Source organism: Pongo pygmaeus, chromosome 8, assembly GCF_028885625.2.
Source record: "Pongo pygmaeus isolate AG05252 chromosome 8, NHGRI_mPonPyg2-v2.0_pri, whole genome shotgun sequence".
Classification (NCBI taxonomy): Eukaryota; Metazoa; Chordata; class Mammalia; order Primates; family Hominidae; genus Pongo; species Pongo pygmaeus.
In genome coordinates, this window is record NC_072381.2 from 95551928 (window position 1) to 95572290 (window position 20363).

The 20363-nt window shown below is 36.8% G+C and overlaps 1 long non-coding RNA gene across 1 annotated transcript; it reads left to right on the forward strand.

The window, feature by feature from the left end:
• The first annotated feature begins 2294 nt into the window (after nucleotides 1-2294).
• Nucleotides 2295-7117, forward strand: LOC134740172 (uncharacterized). Its single transcript, XR_010127447.1, has 2 exons — nucleotides 2295-2432; nucleotides 3342-7117. It is a non-coding gene; the product is annotated as an uncharacterized LOC134740172 (long non-coding RNA).
• Nucleotides 7118-20363: the final 13246 nt, after the last annotated feature.

Sequence of the window (20363 nt, forward strand, 5' to 3'; positions counted from 1 at the left end):
GATGTAAATTGTACAACAGAAACCTAAAATGTGGGGACAGTAAAAGTATAGAGTTTTATATGTGAATAAAGTTATCATCTTAAATCAAACTGTTAAAACTATGTTTTATAAAACTCAAGGTAACCACAAAGAAAAAAATCTGTAATAGATTACTCAAAAGATAAAGAGAAAGGAATCAAAGCAAAACACTACAGAAAATCATCAAATCACAAAGGAAGACAGCAAGAAAGGAAGAAGGGATCTATAAAACAGCAAGAAAACAATAGAATGGCAATAATAAGTCTGTATTTATCAATAATTACTTTAAATGTAAATGGATCAAATTATCCAATCAAAAAATATGGAGTGGCTAAATGGATACAAGCACAAGACCAAACTACATGCTGCCTACCAGAGACTCACTTCACCTGTAAGGACACACATAGCCTGAAAGGAAATGGAAAAAAGATATTCCATGCAACTGGAAACTTAAAAGAGAACAAGGGTAGCTATACTTAAACAAATAGACTTTAACTCAAAAACTAAGAAGAGACAAAAAGTCATTATGTAATGATAAACTGGTCAATTCATCAAGAGGATAAAACAACTGTAAATATACTATGCCCCTAACATTAAAGCCCCTAAATATATAAAGTAAATATTAACATATCTGAAGGGAGAAAGAGACAGAAATACAACAATTGTAGAGTACTTCGATACCCCACTTTCAACAATGTAGCTTATCCAGAGAGGAATTCTAAAAGGACATATTGGTCTCAAACTACACTTTAGACTAAATGAACCTGACAGACATATAAAAAATCTATTCATAGCAGCAGAATACACATTCAAGTACACATGAAACATTCTCCAGGATAGATTATGTGTTGGCAAAAAAACAAATCTTGAAGATTGTTAATCTTGATATTTAAGAAGATTGAAATCATACCAAATGTCTTTTCTGACTATGATGGTACAAAACTAGAAATCAACAAATAAGAAAAAAAACTGAAACATTCACAAATATGTGGAAATTAAACACCACACACCTCAAAAAATAAAGGCAGCAAAGAAGAAACTAGAGGAATAATTTTAAAAAAAATTGAGCCAAAACAAATGGAAACACAACATACTAAAACTTATGAGATACAGTAAAAACAGTTCTAAGATGGAAGTTTATAGTAACAAAGGCCTACATAAGGAAATATTATATAAAAAGATCACGAATAAATAACCTAATGCTACACCTCAAGGAGCTAGAATAAGATCAAACTAAGCCCAAAGTTATTAGAAGGAAGGAAAAAGTAAAAATCAGAGCAGAGATAAATAAAATAGTCTATGGACTATTGCTATGGTGATAGCACCCCAACTATCACTGTTTGTATTCTCTGCAAAGTTTTGGTTGTAAAATCAAGCTTCTATCTTGTTTTACATCCTGAGGGCATGACTTGTAACTCTGGTGGCAAGGCTTTGTTCAGCAAGCCTATCTTAGGGAATAACTTTCTTTATGGTTTGATGTCTGCATGTTTTCCTACCCCTGTCTCTTAAAGGGCTCCACCCAGCAGCTGGGTTTTCTTGTGCCTGTCTGTGCATGTTGTGTGTAATGTCTGTAAAAGAGCTCTAGTTAATTTGGCCTAAAGAAAGACAACTGCTTGCATCTAATATTTTTTAAAGGGAAGATAAAAGCTGTGGTACCTTTCTTTTCAGAAATAAAAGCAGTCTTCAATCTTGTTGGTAAAATGCATGTGCCATTAAAATGTAAATAGGTGAACTAAACTATGCAGTTCTGTTGCGAGATTTGCTAAATGTTTTGAGGTTACAAACTGCTTTTTGGGATTTGAGAACTATTTGACTTATGGGCTTCACAACTGCAAGGCCTGGGGACATATGGAACTAACCATACCCTTAATTAAGAAGGGAAACCTTGGCTGCACTTAGCACACAATTAAAACAACTTACCAGGTTTTGCATTAAAGCTAAAAATTGCTAAGAGTTACCATTATAACATGTAATTGAAACTACTGGAAATAGATTTACATGCAAGATACGTAAGAACGGTAAAATGTGTTTTTTAGTAAAAGGTTATAAGAAGGCATGGAAATATAAATTTTTGCCTAGTGTTAAAGGATTGTTTTGAGTTAGATAGGAAAAGCCAAAGTTTCAAACAAGCGGTGGAAGAACTGTGGAAATTAATCTTGCAGAAGAGGTTCTCTCTGCAAACATATTAACAAAATTCAAAAGGGTTATAAAAGAATTTTGCTTCTTTAAGACTTCTGAGTCATCATTTTGGCAAAATAAATGACTTACGGTAATCTGGAATTCTGTTTCATAATATCAAGTGCTTTAAACATATTTAACAGGCTTCCCAAATCAAACCCCAGTTTCAAAATTGTCTTTCCTGACGCCTGACATCAGATACTTCAGAGGACCCCTGGAATGTCCAGAAAAGAGAGGTAAACAGGATTATTTGACGTGTTTAGATACATGGGATTGACAAAATGATGTTCATTCTTCTTTAGGTTACATTTTTGGTGAATAAGGCTAATATATGTTCCAAAATTTATGAGAATTCTAATGTCTAAGTATATGCTATCAATCATAATTAAGGTTGTTATGTTAAGTTGTTGTAAACCACAGAGATGACCGAACTTCTTTTGTCAATTTTATTGCTAACTGTAACTACCCTGGACATTTTGCTATTCACAGACAATTGTTGTCTTGTTTGAATCCTTTTCAAAAGATGGTTCGTAATAAGCTATAGAAATTTAACAGGTCCTCTAAAATACAGGCTTCTGATAACTTTGGAAATTGTAACATTGGAATAAAGGAAAACATACAGGACTCATGAACAGCTGAAATGTTCATGAATATTAAGCAAAACAAGAGTTAACTAAATGGACTAAACTCAGGAAACTGAATGGAGCAAATCTTTCTGACTTTTGCTTGAAATATTGCTGATCCTTGTTATGTTTTTCAGAGTCAAAGAAACTTATTTTAAACAATTTATGGCCTTTAATTATTAAGATACACTCTTAGATCAAAATTTGGAGCATGTTTGTTTCTCTCTGCCTGCTTCCCTTAGAATTTGGAAAGTATCTGTGAGTATTCTTAACTTACAGCAATATAGTTGTTTGCATCAGTGCAATAAGAATCCATCTTTCTTTTGCAACAGAACGCAATTGGAAAAACTGGTCATTTCACCAAGGCTTTGAATGGAAGGGTATGCTTCCCTTTAAGGAGTCAATCTCGACTTGCAGAGCCAATAAAATCCCAGTGGGGAGACTGGCCTCACAACTTTGTCTATGCAGTCCCTGCACAAGGTTCCTGATGTGTGGTCAGTAATGAATGTCACTTTCTAACAGGTCCAGGAGCTCCAAGTTTATCTTGGGACCTTATGAGGAGAGGATGACCCCACTCACAGGTATTTGGGGATACTAACCCATGGCTGGGCTCAGTTTTAAAATACCTTATCTGAGACTCCTTGTGGAACAAAGTTCCATCAAAGACAATCCAAAAGGCCTATGTAGAAATGATTATTCTTGCTGTACTTTATGCAAATAATCAGGCCAAGTATAAAACCAAAGTCTATTTTTCAAACAACTCAGTCCCATTATGATTTGTTTTTTTTAAACAAACATGAGGACTGGAGAGAGTAAAATTATATTCCAAACCTTCTCATACATTTGTCATTAAATTCTAAACTAACTAATTGTTTTTAAGTTTTCTCCTACATTTTAGACTAATCCTGCTTGTTCCTGTGAACCAACCAGCAATCTCTGGCTGGAGCTCAGAAAGAACAAAAGGGGATGGGTAATGCAGAAATCCTGATCAATATTCTAGTTCTGTGCAATTATCCTGCAAATCTTGCCAGGTGATGGAATAAATAGGGAATAAATAGGATCTCATCACTCAGAGGTTTCCTTTTGGGAAAGTAAGACCCAGGGAGCTAACCAAAGCCAGGCACCATGCACCCAAATCCTAGCAAGCATAACTACAGCTACCAGTTATCTGGGGGTGTCATAAGACATCCTTTCTCACCCTTGTTGGAGGAGGACTTAGTTCCACAGTTTCATCTTAGCATTTGGTTTATGATAAGGAGTCCATGCAACTTCCCCCAAGACACATTTTTGTCCTAGACTCAATTACAGGCTTTGGGTTAAAGCCCTAGAAAGAAAATTGGATATAAAGGATCCAGACGCAGACAACAACATAGGTTAAAAGGCACAGCACAGGTGAGCATGGCTGACTCCTGTTGATTAAGCCAACCCCAAACTTCCTGTTTCATGGATAAAGGCCACATTAATGAGGTCTAGGGCACTCCAAGGCTACTGACAGTAGCAGTGATAGAGGCATAGGTGAGAGCAGATAATTCCTATTCTCTAGGCCTTCCCTGCTTCATGTGTGCAAGCTGCTTTGGCACTCATGGTGGGACCTGCCTAGGTCACAGGGACTTGGAGATGCAAAGATGGAAGAGGAAAAGAGGACACTTTTCCTTTTCTCCCTCATGTACCCCAGGTATATGCCAGGAAGAAAAGGGAGCCAGGGATGCCTGCTCCCCTCTTTCTAGATGGGTAGCTATTAATCTTCAGTATGTACCCCTTTTGAATACATCCTGAACCCTGGGGACTCCCTTAAAAAAATGCCTTTTTGAGCTTACCCTTCCTATTGTTTGGTTTTGATACATGTTTTCTAATAACCCGGTTTGTCTGTTCTTGCCTTCAGGCCATCAAACTTCAAATGGTCATGCAACCGGAGCCTCTGACGATGGCCCCTTCTGCTGGGAACCCTTAAATAGGCCTCTGAGGAAGCTCTGACTGCCATTTCCCCAAAAGCTCTGACTGCCGTTTCCCTGTCAGCAGGAAGCAGTTAAGATTAGTCTCCATCCTTATCCTTATTCTAATGGCAGTTAGATATACTTTTTTAGAGCGGAGAATGAGACAGCCAGGTGGGAGGGGGTCCCTGGAAAAATTCTAACTGCACTGGGGTGGGGCCTCAGGAAGTTCACGCATTTTGCAGCAGGGAGGAGCCTGGCCCCTCCTCTTCCTGCATGGAAACTGGGATTCAAGCAAGGGCTCTGGCCTTGCAAAAGATCCCTGTTTCTCTCCTTCTTTTCCCTTTTCACCCAAAAAAACCCTGTCTTAATCACACTTCAAACCATTTGCTAGCCTAAATTTTCATGGTCATGGGACAGACAAGGACCCAGTCTTTAGCTGAACTAAGGAAATGTCCTGAAACAGTAATATGAATCTATACATGTGATAAATGACATAGAGCCATAGTGTACATATTGTGCCAATGTCAAATTCCTAATTTTGATATTGTGCTATAATTATGTAAGGTATAACCATTGGGGAAAACTGGCAAGGGGTACATGGATTCCCTCTGCCCTACCTTCGAAACTCCCTGTGAATCTATTCTTTTTTTTTTTTTTAATTATACTTTAAGTTCTAGGGTACATGTGCACAATATGCAGGTTAGTTACATATGTATGCATGTGCCATGTTGGTGTGCTGCACCATTAACTCGTCATTTACATTAGGTATATCTCCTAATGCTTTCCCTCCCCGCTTCCCCCACCCCACAACATGCCTCGATGTGTGATGTTCCCCTTCCTGTGTCCAAGTGTTCCCATTGTTCAATTCCCACCTATGAGTGAGAACATGCAGTGTTTGGTTTTTTGTTCTTGTGATAGTTTGCTGAGAATAAAAAGGTAAAAAAGAATTCAGGTCAAAGTTACTTGTTCACAGTCTATGGAGGAGATTCAGTTGATTCCTTGAGCAGCATCAGTAGCCTTGAACAACAGGACAGAGTCAATCTTATGAAGAGTGGCCTGAAAAGTTTCATCATATTGAATCTTCTCCTGCAGAATTCCTCTAATGAACTATTAAACTACAAGAGGACACATAGCAAAAGGCAGATTTCAAATATATTTTATAAGTTTGTTGTGAAGATAAAGACAAAATAATAAATGTAAAGCCTTTAAAAACTATTAAACCAAGTTTAGCAAACTTTTTTTTGTAAAGGAGAAGAGAGTAAATATTTTAAGATTTGTGGGCCATATGGTCTCTTTTGTAAATACTCAACTCTGTCATAGTCCAAAAGTAGCCACAGAGAATACGGAAAAGAAGGAGCATGGCTGTGTTGTGATTGAACTACAGTCATGCACCACATTACAAAGTTTTAGTCAACAACAGGCCACATATATGAGTGTTTACATAAGATCATAATAGATCTGAAAAATTCCTGTTGCCTAATGAGTCGTAGCCATCTTAACATTGTAGCACAATTCTTTACTCATGTGTTTGTTTTAATATTGGTGTAAATGTGAAAGGAAAATAAACCTGGGAGCCCCCAAATTACTAAGCCAGAGGGTGTCAGGCAAATCTGTCTCTCATTTTATTTTAAAATAACTACAAAGATTTTTTTTTTTAAGCTACATACCTCCCTCACAATTTGCCCACCACGAAATTCCTTGTGGGCCTCAAGGTCTTCACCCTGAAACAGTTCTGTTGAATTTCACCCTGGCAATGTAAACTGATAGCTTATCTTCTCAGGGGCAGGACAAAGGACAGACATAACTCAAAGTCATCTCTGCTCACCTGCATTATTGGATTGCTTCCTCTGCCCTATTGTTTATGTAAAAATGCAGATTCATTGAGTCAGACTAAGACACAAGTGACTATTCCTCTACTCTCCTCTTACATGCAAATTTTATATTCAGTGAAAGGCTGATTAAGGACCCAAAAAGACCTAAAAGAATGCAAACTTTTGTCTCTTATTTACCTATGACCTGGAAGCCCCAATTTCTAGTTGTCCCACCTTTCCAGACCAAACCAATGTACATCTTACACATATTGATTGAGGTCTCATGTCTCTCTAAAATGTATAAAGTCAAACTGTGCCCTCAACACCTTGGGCACATGTTCTCAGGCTCTCCTGAGGGCTGTGTCATGGGCCATTGGTCACTCATCCTTGACTCAGAGTAAATCTCTTTAAATATTTTACAGAGTTTGACTCTTTTCATCAACATAAACAAACTCATTGTGCTGCCAGTTGTAAAAAGTATAGCACACGCAATTATGTACAGTACATAATACTTGATGACAATAAATGCCTATGTAAATGGTTTATGAATTTATTATACTATATTTTTATTGTTATTATAGAGTTTACTTCTTCTACTCACAGGGAAAAAAAAGTTAACTGTAAAACTGCTAAAAGTCGATCCTTCAAAAGGTATCATAGGAGGTGATAGCTCTATGTGCGTTATGCATGGAAGACCTTCTGGTGGGATAAGATGTGGAGGTGAAAAACTATGATACTGATGATCCTGAACATGTGTAGCCCTAGGCTAATGTGTGTGTTTGTGTCTCATGTTTAACAGAAAGTTTAAAAAGTGAAAAAAAAAATAAATATGTATATATATATATATACATTTGAGACAGAGTCTCACTCTGCCACCCAGGCTGGAGTGCCAGTAACATGATCTGGGCTTACTGCAGCCTTCACTTCCCGGGTTCCAGTGATTCTCCTGCCTCACCCTCCCAGGTAGCTGGGATTACAGGCGTGCGCAACCACACCTGGCTAATTTTTGTATTTTTAGTTGAGATAAGGTTTCACCATGTTGACCAGGCTGGTCTTGAACTCCTGGCCTCAGGTGATCCTCCCGCTTGATCCTCCCAAAATGCTGGGATTACAGATGTGAAGCACTGTGCCCAGCCAATAAAATATTTTTAAAATAGAAAAATGCTTATAGAATATGAATATAAAGAAAATGTTTTGTACAGTTGCATGTGTTTGTGTTTTAACCTGTGTTAGTACAAGAGTCAAAAAGTTTCAAAAAACTAAAAAGTTTACAAAGTAAAAAAGCTACTGTTAGCTGAGGTTAGCTTATTATTGAAGAAATTTCTCTTTATAAACATAGAGTAGCCTAAGTACACAGTGTTTATAAAGTGTACAATAGAGTACAGTCATGCCCTAGGCCTTCACATTCACTCGCCACTCACTCACTGACTCACCGAGAGCAACTTCCACTCCTACAGGCTCCATTCATGGCAAGTACTGTATACAGATGTACCATTTTTTAACATCTTTTATACCATATTCTTACTCTACCTTTTCCATGTTTAGATACACACATACTTAACTTTTTGTTGCAATTGTCTGCAGCATTCAGAAGAGTAACATGTTGAACAGGTTTGTAGCCTAGGAGCAATAGGCTGTACCATGTAACCCAGGTGTGTAGTAGGCTGTACCCTCTATAGGTTTGTGTAAATACACTTAATGATGTTCACACAATGACAAAACCGCCTAACGATGCATTTCTCGATTGTATTCCCATCATTAAGCAACATATGACTGTACTTGCAAAAACAGATACAGGCCACATCTGGCCTGTAAACTGTAGTTTGCTGACTCCTGCTATAAAGCCCCTTATCTCATATAGATAATATAGAAGAGAAACAGGATTTCAGAGAGCTGGCTTCCACTTCTGTCACTGACCCTAATGGCTATGTTGTTTTAGACAATCTCCTTATCTCACTGCCTACCTGAACTATAGAAAGAAAAAGGTAAACACTAAGATCTCTTCCAAAGTCTAAAATCCTTAATCATTGATTACCCTAGATAATTCTCATAAAACCTCTTTTCTTAGGTTGTAGAACCTGGAAACAATTTCATCATCACAAACCATTAAAGCTTATATTTAGCACATGGATCATTGCCATGGGATATTGACCAATGAATATGAATAAAATTTCTTTATTAGAAAGAAGAAGTTTATGCTAAAAGGAAAAACTAGTTGGAAAAACTTTAATGGTACGGCGAATTTATTTTTGGCATTTCATATTTTATCAAGCTCCCATATTATGTTGAATGTATCAAATGTACTCAAATCCTTTCTAATTTTTTAAATATTTCATTAAAATAAGTAGTTTATTAATGTGGCATCATTATTTCAAAGTTTTTACCCTACTTAATATAAAATATTATTTGGAAGAAGGAGTTAAAGTACTTAATGAAAATAAACTTATAAATAGTTAGAAAATCAAACGTGCTGTCAACTACTGCATTAGAGACAGTGGTGGTTGTTATAATGCTTAAGGACAGAAAAGCTAATAAAATAATTATAAATGTGTTGCATTTTTAATACACATTTAATAAAATTTATAAAAATTAAACTTTTGGAAATTTTTCTTAAATACAAACAAAAGAAAAATATAAAATAATGAGCATTCTATCACAGAGATAGATCAAGAAATACCTGATGAATGTTAAACATATTCTTTTATAAATGTGTACATTATATAAGGATTTGGATTTACCAAAGATAATTCCAGTTTTACAAGTTTATAAAGTTTTACAATTTATAAAGAATGTATAAATTCTACTTCTTGACTATGTTAACTGAAACACTTTTAAAATGTTCTATCTATCTGTAGTAGTGTCAACAATAAAAATGAAGTTAAAAATAAAAAAATGTTCTTTGTAGGCAGGATATGGTAGAGAAGAGTCAACAGGTGCTGAGACATGAATGAGAAAAATTTAAAACAATAGACTTTTTAATAAAATGTGAAGACATTTTTACAGATTTCCACAGATGAGGAACATTGCAAACCCAAAGTTCTGACTCACCTACATCATACAGTTGGTTATTGGCAGAGCTGAAGCTAAAGCTTGTGAGTGTTAGTTCCTATTCTTGGGTTATTTCTACTCTACCACTTTCAGCCTATGTGGTGAAAAGTAACATGAAAACAGTAAAATGGCAAAGCCTAAATGTGCTATAAGCTGGAAATCAAGGCTTTCTTTGAGACTACCACAGAACTAGTCAAAGCAGGCTGCCTGAAAGAGACGAAATGAAAGAAAGTATGGGAAAATGGGAAATCCAAATCATCCTAGGCAAAGAGAATATCTGGAATAATTACTTGAAACAACAACAAAAACTGTGTAAGAAGAGAGGACTGTTTTATATACTCTCTTGAGAGCAAAAGAAATATAAGAGGTCTTGTTCATTCATTCAGTCATCCAGCAAACACTCTTAGGACCTACTATGTGATATTTGCAGGTCTAAGTTCTGGGAAACCAATAGTAAACCAGAAATACTTTCTTACTAAGCAACAGAAAAATAACAAGAGCTATTTTAGAGAAGACAGAGTACTTGAGAGAAAGGTACATAGTCAAGGACTGGTAAAATAAGACTTGCTGAAGGAAGTGGTATTTATCTTAGCCAAAGGCTTGAGTTAGAGTCAGCCATTCAAAGAAGGACGAAAAGGGAATTCCAGGTGAGTAAATCTTTATTTGTTACCATCTCTGTTGACTTTACTGCAGACCCTGCAGGATTAGCAGATTTCATGACACCACTAGCCACCCCTTTATAAATTCTCTAGGCAGGCTTAGCCTCTATTCAAATCCAAATGTGCAGCCCCACAATCCTCTCCTCTATCTACATCCTCACATTTGGTGACTTTATCCAGATCACTGGCTATATCTCACCACTGAGCTATAAACCAGTGTGTCCAACCACATGTTTCTACTCTCTACCTGTTGGTTATTAGACATTTCAAACATAGAGTGGGTTGGCTGGGGTAGCTCTCCACATTTCTTCCATTTTTCTCCATAGAGTGTGTAAGCTCTCTTGGAACACACTAATATTAGCAAGAAGAGCCAAGGTTAGTGAAGACAGAAAGGGACAGGTATTTAAGCCAAACAACAAAAGATTAGCAATAATTAACTATGCATTGAAGGAGAAAAACAATATTCCAAGCCAATGAAGATCTTCTCTATTTTTAGCTTATGTTTTCTCCTAACAATGATTATCACTATAAAGCATAAGTGGTATTTATTTGATTCTTTCTTTTGTGTGTGTGTGTGTGTGTGTGTGTGTGTGTGTAGCCTAAATTCCTACAAAAAATAGACTATATCCATACTCAGTAATGAAGTAATCTTGAAAAAGAAACACTTATCAACCTGTATCACTAAGAGAATGTTAGTGATGCTAGTGAAGGCTCCAGGATAGCCATTAGTTTTATTTATTTATTTAATTAATTATTATACTTTAAGTTCTAGGGTACATGTGCACAATATGCAGGTTTGTTACATATGTATACATGTGCCATGTTGGTGTTCTGCACCTGTTAACTCATCATTTACATTAGGTATATCTCCTAATGCTATCCCCCCTCCCCCCACACCATAACAGGCCCCAGTGTGTGATGTTCCCCACACTGTGTCCAAATGTTCTCATTGTTCAATTACCACCTATGAGCAAGAACATGAGGTGATTGGTTTTCTGTCCTTGTGATAGTTTGCTCAGAATGATGGTTTCTAGGACATGAACTCATCTTTTTTATGGCTGCATAGAATTTCATGGTGTATATATGCCACATTTTCTTAATCCAGTCTATCATTGATGGATATTTGGGTTGGTTCCAAGTCTTTGCTATTGTGAATAGTGCTGCAATAAACATACTGTGCATGTGTCTTTATAGCAGCATGATTTATAATCCTCTGGGTATGTGCTCAGTAATGGGATGGCTGGGTCAAATGGTATTTCTAGTTCTAGATCCTTGAGGAATCACCACACTCTCTTCCACAATGGTTGAACCAGTTTACAGTCCCACCAACAGTGTAAAAGTGTTCCTATTTCTCCACATCCTCTTCAGCACCTGTTGTTTCCTGACTTTTTAATGATCGGCATTCTAACTGGTGTGAGATGGTATCTCATTGTGGTTTTGATTTGCATTTCTCTGATGACCAGTAATGATGGGCATTTCTTCATGTGTCTGTTGGCTGCATAAATGTCTTCTTTTGAGAAGTGTCTGTTCATATCCTTTGCCCACTTTTTGATGGGGTTGTCTGATTTTTTCTTGTAAATTTGTTTAAGTTCTTTGTATATTCTGGATATTAGCCCTTTGTCAGATGGGTAGATTGTAAAAATTTTCTCCCATTCTGTAGGTTGCCTGTTCACTTGGATGGTAGTTTCTTTTGATGAGCAGAAGCTCTTTAGTTTAATTAAATCCCATTTGTCACTTTTGGCTTTTGTTGCCATTGCTTTTGGTGTTTTAGTCATGAAGTCCTTGCCCATGCCTATAGCCTGAATGATATTGCCTAGGTTTTCTTCTAGGGTTTTTGTGGTTTTGGATCTAACATTTAAGTCTTTAATCCATCTTGAATTAATTTTTGTATAAGCTGTAAGGAAGGGATCCAGTTTCAGCTTTCTACATATGGCTAGCCAGTTTTCCTAGCACCATTTATTAAATAGGGAATCCTTTTCCCATTGCTTGTTTTTGTCAGGTTTGTCAAAGATCAGATGGTTGTAGATGTGTGGTATTATATCCGAGGGCTCTATTCTGTTCCATTGGTCTATATCTCTGTTTTGGTACCAGTACCATGCTGTTTTGGTTACTGTAGCCTTGTAGTATAGTTTGAAGTCAGGTAGTGTGATGCCTCCAGCTTTGTTCTTTTGGCTTAGGATTGTCTTGGCAATGTGGGCTCCTTTTTGGTTCCATATGAACTTTAAAGTAGTTTTTTCCAATTCTGTGAAGTCATTGGTAGTTTGATGGGGATGGCATTGAATCTATAAATTACCTTGGGCAGTATGGCCATTTTAACAATATTGACTCTTCCTATCCATGAGCATGGAGTGTTCTTCCATTTGTTTGTGTCCTCTTTTATTTCGTTGAGCAGTGGTTTGTAGTTCTCCTTGAAGATGTCCTTCACATTCCTTGTAAGTTGGATTCCTGGGTATTTTATTCTCTTTGAAGCAATTGTGAATGGGAATTCACTCATGATTTGGCTCTCTGTTTGTCTGTTATTGGTGTATAGGAATGCTTGTGATTTTTGCACACTGATTTTGTATCCTGAGACTTTGCTGAAGTTGCTTATCAGCTTAAGGAGATTTTGGGCTGAGATGATGGGATTTTCTAAATATAGAATCATGTCATCTGCAAACACAATAATTTGACTTCCTCTTTTCCTAATTGAATACCCTTTCTTTCTTTCTCTTGCCTGATTGCCCTGGCTGGAACTTCCAACACTATGTTGAATAGGAGTGGTGAGAGAGGGCATCTTTGTCTTGTGCCGGTTTTCAAAGTGAACATTTCCAGTTTTTGCCCATTCAGTATGATATTGGCTGTGGGTTTGTCATAAATAGCTCTTACTATTTTGTGATACGTCCCATCAATACGTAGTTTATTGAGAGTTTTTAGCATGAAGGGCTGTTGAATTTTGTCGAAGGCTTTTTCTGCATCTATTGAGATACTCATGTGGTTTTTGTCATTGGTTCTGTTTATGTGATGGATTATGTTTATTGATTTGTATATGTTGAACCAGCCTTGCATCCCAGGGATGAAGCCAACTTGATCGTGGTGGATAAGCTTTATGATGTGCAGCTGGATTCGGTTTTATTGAGGATTTTTGCATCGATGTTCATCAGGGATATTGGTCTAAAATTCTCTTTTTTTGTGTGTGTCTCTGCCAGGCTTTGGTATTAGGGTGAAGTTGGCCTCATAAAATGAATCAGGGAGGATTGCCTCTTTTTCTATTGATTGGAATAGTTTCAGAAGGAATGGTACCAGCTCCTCTTTGTACCTCGGGTAGAATTCGGCTGTGAATCTGTCTGGTCCTGGAATTTTTTTGGTTGGTAGGCTATTAATTATTGCCTCAATTGGACTTAGTTTTGAATGGTTCTTCCACTCTGTTATCTGAATACACATAGCCAATAAAATCTCACAGCAATTTGAATGAATCATTATGAAAGCAAAAGACAACAAAATGGTTTGCTATTTTCTTTGAATTCCTAGGTATATGACCTTGTACTTCCGTCAAAATAATCGATTTTTTTTAACCTAACCACATCCTTCACTGACGGCATTTTGTTGCATATACAAAATACAATAATAAAAAGAGTGAGTAGTTCAACTGTAAGACTGATTTATAATGACAGTTTTTCAGATACAGGGGAAATGAAGAATTGAGCAGATTCTGTGAAGTGAAAATTCCCAATTATGTTGTTCCCTTGTATTAATTAAACAGGTGCTAGGTAGTTTTCAGAGTAGCACCTCTGAGACTTGTGTTATGCAGAATTACTTACAGTTGTTAAATATTATGCTCTTCTCAATGAAAGCACTAATACAAATCCTGATTGAGCATCTATTAGGTAGAAAGTACAGCGCCTCTTGGATTCCCTTGAGGAGATACTGACTAATCCTCAGGCAAATCTTCTATTTCCCCAAATCTTTGTTCGTTAACAAAAAAGTCCACTCTGGAGTCCTTCCAATGTTTATCAAATATGCTTCTGACAAACTTACTTTCTTTAAAAATCTTAGCCCATTTCACCACTACTGTCTTATTATATCATTTCCTTCAAGAAATACCTTCACTGGGTCCCACATACATAACAGAAATAGTCCATATTTTTAGCCTAATATTTACGGTCTTCCAAACATTGAACTAGCTCAACCATGCCCGTGGCTTAAACTATTGTTTGTGACCAAAACCTGCAGCTTTTGACAAAACTTCATATCTGAGCTCCAGAATCTAAGAACCTGATCAAGCTCTTTCTTTCTTTCTTTCTTTCTTTTTTTTTTTTGAGGCGGAGTCTCGCTCTGTTACCCAGGCTGCAGTGCAGTGGTGCGATCTCGGCTCACTGCAAGCTCTGCCTCCCGGGTTCACGCCATTCTCCTGCTTCAGCCTCCCGAGTAGGTGGGGACTACAGGTGCCTGCCACCATGCCTGGCTAATTTTTTTGTATTTTTAGTAGAGATGGGGTTTCACCGTGTTAGCCAGGATGGTCTCGATCTCCTGACCTCGTGATCCGCCCACCTCGGCCTCCCAAAGTGCTAGGATTACAGGCGTGAGCCACCGCACCTGGCCGCTCTTTTCTTAAATATCTGGTGGAGGCCTCAAAATCAACATGTCTAAAACAGAACTCATCATCAGTAAAGCCATTCGTCCATTTACATTCTCTGCTTCTTTGAGTGGTTATCCAGTACCTCCAACCAGAAGTCAATAGCTTACCCTGGAGTCTTTTTTATCATTACCTTTCATATTCAGTTCATCAGGAAGTATGTCTAAAATCCTTCCATTCTTCCTGCGTGTTACCAACTGTGGTGCACAGTCTATGCCCTACCATATCTCATCTGAATAATTTATAATAGCTTCACTAATAGTTGCTTTTCTTCCAGCCATGCCTCCTTCCCAGTGAGATGGTTCGTACAATCATGGAATTTTATCTTTCTAATTCATACATTCGATCACATCACTATCATTTTCAAAGTTTCTTAATGGCTCACCATCACTCTAGAACATAATCTAAACTTCTTTGCATGGCTGACAAGACATTTTTTGGTCTGGCTTCTTGCCTCCTCTCCTGCCAGCCTTAACCTCTCTCCCATACTTCCCTAAACATTTTATTTTCCAGTTCTCATAAAATGCCTTTACTCATTCATATCTCCATGCTTGTGAACAATTACGTTCTTCTTTGCATAGTACCCTTTCTTGTCTATCCATCAAACTCTCATTTATAATTCAAGTCTATACTCAAATAGTATGCACTGTATAAACTTCCCCTGACTCCTGAGATCTTAGAATCTCCTTTCCCTTTATACATTAAATATATTTAAAATATAATAATTATATTTTTATAATGATATATGTTGTTTATGCAGTATATCTGTCTCCTACTAGGCTATGCATTCCTTGAATCCGGCTCTTTGCTTGTACAATTTTGTATCATCACTTAGGAACACAGTCAGACTCAGAACTTTTAAGAAATTGACTTGAGTGAATGAATTTTTCAGAATTTTTAAGAAATTGACTTGAGTGAATGAATGGATATATAAAAATAAGAGTGAGTTTGATTGAAAAAAGATAAAGAATTATTGTTATTTCAACAGCTTACCAGCACTAACGCTTATTATTCCAGTAGGCTAAGTTGTCTTGGAAAACTAATGTTTGAATCCTTCCTGTTAAGAGTTTTTAAAGTCAGTTTTATGGCATTTCTTGTAGAGACAGGCAGGGGTAACATGGGAAGAACAGAGGTACAAAAGGAAAATGAGTTTTTCTTTGATCACCACGAAAGTCCCTTACATTTCAATCATGCGTGTATCTCTGCCAAGGGTCAAGGTGAATGTCTGTTATTATTGATGAATTATTTTAGGTCATTTCTCAGTCACACCTACTGGCTGGATTTCATAAACAGTAAAAGAAAAGTTAGAATTAGATGAGGAAAATGACTAAGCAAATGTATATCCTCCCGTGAAGGTAAGAACCAACTCAGAGTTTGTAATGCATTAATTCCAAAATTGGAATGCTCCTTTTTCTGTTTTACTTAGAGACTTTCCCACTGCAGGCCCCAATTGAACTCTGGAAGACACAACAGTACAGAAGGTTTGAGAATAGATGCCAAACACACTGAGCCTTCTAAACTCACATGAACAACATCAAAAATAAAAATATGAAATAAAATAGAAAAAAAGAGGAAGTAACTAATACCCTTTATGTCACCAAGCTAGCAGGTCCATACTACATAAATTCAATGTATTTATTCAGCTTTCTAAAACTTACAACTTTTAAGACGTCACATGTCAAATCTGATACTGTAGTGGTAGAAGAGACCTAGACACTCTGTAGTGTGGTGCTTATCAGATCATAATCTCCCAATAATCTTTGGATTCTGAAGTGATGCCTCAGGGACTAAACTTGGGAGAGCAAGGACCAGCTTCCCTGCCGTATTTCAATTCAAGCAGCAATCTTTTTATCTGTTTCATTTGTTTGTTTAATAATGAAGTCCCATGCAAGATTTTATTTGGTGTTGATAAAATAATTCTTTATAAAAGTTAAAAATACTGTCATCTATTCTAAATTCCTTGATTTATAGACGAGGAATCCAAGGCTCAGAATGGCTGCATAATAACTCAAGTTGGTGTCAAATGAGTAGAACCTGCCCAGGTCTTCTAATGCTCATTATAATGGCAATGGTATACCTGGGCTTGAGTTTTAGAGCCCAAGTACCTGGATTCAAATTACCACTGTCACCTGATTTTGGGCAATTTATTTATCCTTTTTGGGTATCAGTCTTCATCTGAAAAATGGGGTTCATATTGGTACATACCTCATAGAGTTGTTTTAAGGAGTAAAGGGGTTAATATAAAGAGTCTAATACATAGTAAGCACTCAAAAATATCACCGTAACTGTAATATAACTATTATTCTGTTTTACCAAACTGAAAAACTTCAGGGTTAGGCAGTGTGTTCATTTCTATACAATGTTGTTGTATGGTTGCTACAGTAAATTACCACCAACTTAGTGGCTTAAAATAACACAAATTTATTATCTTAAAGTTATTGCAGTGAGAAGTCCAAAATGGGTCTCACTGGGCTAAAAGCTAGATGCCCGCTGAGCTGATTTCCTTCTGCAGGCTCTAGGGGAGAATCTCTTCCCTTGACTTTTCCAGTCACCTGCATTCCTTGGCTGTGGCCCCTTTGCCCATCTTTAAAACCAGCAGTGTAGCACTATTCAGAATCTGACTCTGACTCTCACGCTCCTGCCTCCTTTCAATGCTTTCACTTACAAACACCCTTTGTGATTGCATTGGTCTCACCCAGATAATTCAGGATAATCTCCCTATGTCAAAATCCTTAACTTAATAAATCTGCAAGACCCTGTTGCCATGTAAGGTAATATATTTATATAGATATATTTGAAGAATCATTTTTCTAAGTTTTGCATAATGTAAATATGCAAAACAGCTTTGTATAAGAAGAGGGAGTGGTGTATACTGCATAAACCTTGCCTAAAGGCAATTGTGTGTGTACACACATAAACACAGAATATATGTATTTCATATAAATGTATGTGTGTGTGTGTGTGTGTGTACACAGTTGCCTTTATATATATCTCTTTGTATATAATACTAGGCTAGTCAAACTAATATATCCTAGACTTGATTTGACTGAGGAATCTGGTTTGGGATCCTTGCCCTATGTCATTCCATTATGTGGTTAGACCAGGTCTATGTAATTTAAAGCAAAGAGGAAAGGTGGTGATTGCCTGAGTCTCTGCCCTGTAAGCATCCTAGATAATTCCAGATATTTTTTCAGAGTGAAACAAAGTGATAAATGTTCTCCCAAATTCATGCAGTCTGCTTCCTACATGCTTTAAATACCTGGATGTGGGAAATGACCCAGTTTTTATCTACCTTTATTGACTGTTTCAAATTAAACTCTTTAGCAGTCAACAACAACAGGAGTCACATCAACAGCTGCTTCATCCTACACTCTGATTTTATGTCTCTCTTTTAGCCATTACATCTGGTTGACTTGGAAATCCTCCAGGGACAACATCTGTTATCGCTGTCTCCCTTGAAATTCAGGCCCATGGTTGTTTAACTGCAAATGTGGAAGAAAATCCAAACTGTACTTGTTTCTGTTGTCTCACGGCTTTGTCACCATATGTCAAATCAAATTACATTTCACAGTTGGCAGTTGAAAGAAATGAAGAAATAGTCAATACAAAGATACCTTTTTTGACCATTAGAGAACAAAAATATAAAACCTGTTGACTTATCTCCTTTACAAGAGGACCACAAAAAGTTCATGAAAAAATTGAATTAAAAGATAAGAATTTTAAATACAAACTTTATTTCTCAACATAATCTCCATCAAGTTCAAGACACTTTTGTGAGCAATGATGTCACCCATTTAGTCTATGCCTAAAGGACTGAGAGTGTTCGGAATTGAAGCATGCCAGTTCAGTTGTTTTTACGTTATTAATGGAAGAAAAAATGGGTGCCATTTAAAGGATTTTTTAGTATTAGGAAACAAAAAGGAGTCAGAAGGAGCAAAATCAGAACTGTAAAGTGGATGCCTAATGATTTCACATCAAAACTCTTGCAAAATTGCCCTTGTTTGTTGAAAGGAATCAGCAGGAACATTGTTGTGGTGGTGAAGGATGCTCTAATGAAGCTTTCCCAGGCATTTTTCTGCTATAGTTATGGCTTCCTCAAAACACTCTTAAAATAAGTAAATATTATTATTCTTTAGCCCTTGATATGGTTTTGGCTGTGTCTCTACCCAAATATTATCTTGAACTGTAGTTCCCATAATCTCCATTTGTGTCATGGGAGAGACCCAGGGGGAGGTAATGGAATCAGGGGGGTGGCTATCTCCATGCTGTTTATGTGATAATGAGTGAGTTCTTACAAGATATGATGGTTTTATAAGGGTTTTCCCCCTCACTTCACTCTGTACTTCTCCTTGCTGCCACCATGTGATAAAGGACATGTTTGCTTCCCTTTCCACCATGATTATATGTTTCCTGAGGCTTCCCTAGCCCTTCGAACTGTGAGTCAATTAAACCTGTTTCCTGTATAAATTACCCAGTCTTGGGTATGTTCTTATAGCAGTGTGAGAATGGACTAATACAGCCCTTTAAAAAGTCAACAAGCAAAATACTTTGAACATCCCCAAAAACTGTTGCCATAACCATTGCTCTTAATTGGTCTGTTTGTGTTTGATTCGACCACGCCCACCTCTTGGAGGCCATTGCTTTGATTGTGCTTGGTATTTAGAATTGTACTGGTCAAGACATGTTTTATTTCTTGTTACAATTCTTTGAAGATATGCTTCAGGATCTTGATCCCACTTACTTAAAATTTCCATTGAAAGCTCTGTTCTTTTCTGCAGCTGATCTAGGCACAACAGTTTTGACATCCATTGAGTGAAAAGTTTGCTTAACTTTAATTTTTTAGTCAGACTGCATAAGCTGAATCAATTGAAATACCTCTGATGTTGGCTATTGCTTATGCTATTAATTATCAGTCCTTTTCAATTAGGACACAAACAAGATTAATTTTTTCTTTGCAAATCAATAGGGTTGGTCTGTCCCTGCAGGCTTCATCTTCAACATTGTCTCATCCCATCTTAAAATGAATTATCTATTTGTAAACTGTTGGTTTCTTTGGGGAATTGTCCCTATAAACTTTTTGTAAGCATCAATGATTTCCCCATTCTTTCCACTCAAGCTTCACTATAAGTTTGATGTTTGTTTTGCTTCAATTTCAGCAGAATTCATGTTGCCCTGATAAGGGCTCTTTATGAACTGATATCCTTCGTAGTACCTCAAACTAGCTACTATTTACACATGTTATAACAAGTTAGTACAAGTTTATTTTGATGCAAAAATTTTGAAATCCATGCATAATTTTTTCATGTTATGCATTTTCTGTAAGCTTTTTGAAGACCCCTTATATTTGGTATGATTGTTATCATTGCCAATGTGGAAATCAGCTTTTTAAAATGGTTATCAGAAACCTCGTCTGAGCTCACAATTCAGTTCCTAAAATGTAGATTAGTCTTCATAAATAGAAGTGAGTGAGCAGCATGCAA